Source organism: Myotis davidii, unplaced genomic scaffold (assembly GCF_000327345.1).
Source record: "Myotis davidii unplaced genomic scaffold, ASM32734v1 scaffold170, whole genome shotgun sequence".
Classification (NCBI taxonomy): Eukaryota; Metazoa; Chordata; class Mammalia; order Chiroptera; family Vespertilionidae; genus Myotis; species Myotis davidii.
In genome coordinates this window covers 1,786,832-1,788,829 of record NW_006282528.1, presented here as the reverse complement: position 1 = coordinate 1,788,829, position 1,998 = coordinate 1,786,832, and positions in this window count along the sequence as shown.

Here is a 1,998-nt window from a genome sequence, read left to right as displayed (position 1 = left end):
AAAGAGCCCAAGGCAGGAGCCAGGAGGCCTTCCTGGCCTCGGGAGAATGGAGGCCTGAGGTTTCTGGTCCTTTGTCCATTTAAGACGCGGCCGTGTGCGTTGACACCCAATGCCCGACTTGTGACGACAGTCCTGTGACGGGGTGGGGGCAGGCTCCAGAGCCTCCGTGGCAGACGCCCAGGACTGGGGCTCCTGCTTCTGAGCCCATTGTGCTGTGTGGCCCTGAGCACTTTGCTCAGCCTCTCTGAGCCTGTGTACTCACTTGTGAAATAAGGAGACTGGACAAGGTCATCTCCGAGACCCCGTGATGCTGGGAGAAATATTAGGAAACTAGAGGCCCAGTGCATGAAATTCGTGCACAGGTAGGGTCCCTAGCAGCTGCCAGCTGCTGGCCGGGGCCTGCCTTCATTCCGCGCCGCCTTCTGGTGGTCAGCGCACGTCATAGCGAGCAATCGAATTCCCAGTTGGTCAGACTCCCAAGGGGACACTTTGCACATTAGGCTTTTCTATATATAGATACACAGACCTGATAACAGGCGGAGGGGCACATCCCAGGAGGCTCTGGGTAAAGGGAGGGTATAGAACCCCCTGACCTTGGCCCCTCACCCAGAGTCAGGGTCCTCAGAGACCTTCCTTCTGGATCCTTCCAAGGAGGGAACAAAGTTTACAGCAGTCCTACTTGGCCAAGGACTTTGAATAGATTATTGTCTTGTTGCTCTAAAGTAACTCAAAGGACAGGTCCGAGAGAGGGGCGGTGTCGATCTGATGGGTTCTGTAGCAAATGGACAGAGTCATAGACCAGCGGTCGCCAACCTTTCGGACCTCACGGACCACCGGTTGGCAGTCACTGTACGCTGTCCATGTCTCTGGCGGTCAGCCGCACTTTGGGAGATTTCCAGAGTGACCTTTCCCGGAAGCCTGTCTTTGGCAGCGTGTGTACCTGTGTTTTTAAATTTTGTATAAGGGTTGGAGGTTGGGAAAGGATAATACAGAGATACTTTTTAATACAAACGTGGCGTATTTTGTTTTTTTAATCCTCGCCTGCCTGAGGACATGCTTAGAGAGAGGGAGAGAGAGAGGAACATCCATGTGACAGAAAAACATGAATCAGTCGCCTTTCATGTGTGCCCCCACCGGAGGGAAACAAAACCAGGCATGCGCTGCACCCTGACCAGCCGCCCGTGGGTGCACAGGGCGCCCAACCCACTGAGCCACCCAGCCTGCCCAGCGCGCCAGCTTTGGGGGCTGTTTCTCAATGAGAGCGCACATGCCGTGGACGGGTTCTGCGTGCATGGCCACGCTGCACCAACCGCCTCACCTCTGCGGGAGGACCTGCGGGAACCCTTGCACTGGGGCCAGTGGCTGTCTCAGAGGCAGACACGGGCAGTCCCAACACCGACCCTGCCCTGGGACTTCCAGTCTCTCCCTGTGCGCGTTTAAAAAGAGGAAATTAACCCTCCTCCCCAGCTTGTGAGAGACGAGTCGTTGACAAATAACTGACTTGGGTCTGTGACACTTGTCCCTGAAGAGGAAGGGGAAACCGGATTTGCCATGGACTTCTATAAAGTCAGTGTGTGTGCGGGAAGGGGGCAGGGACTCGCTGGTTCTCGGAGGACACGGTGCCAGGAGACACCCAGCCAGGGGATGCAAGACACACCCAGCCAGGTGAAGCCAGGAGACACCCAGCCAGGTGATGCAGGAGGCACCCAGCCAGGTGATGGTAGGAGACACCCAGCCAGGTGAAGCCAGGAGACACCCAGCCAGGGGATGCAGGAGACACCCAGCCAGGTGATGCAGGAGGCACCCCAACCAGGTGATGGTAGGAGACACCCAGCCAGGAGGCGCCTGGATGGCCTGGCCTCTGTGAGCTCCATTCCGGGACCTTGAGCTCCAGTTTCGCAACCTGTTTCACTACATCAGTGTTTTCCACTCACCGGAAGGGCGGCCCAGGGCCCCTCCTTGCTCCGCACGCCCTGCCCGTCCCCGCGACAGGGGCCT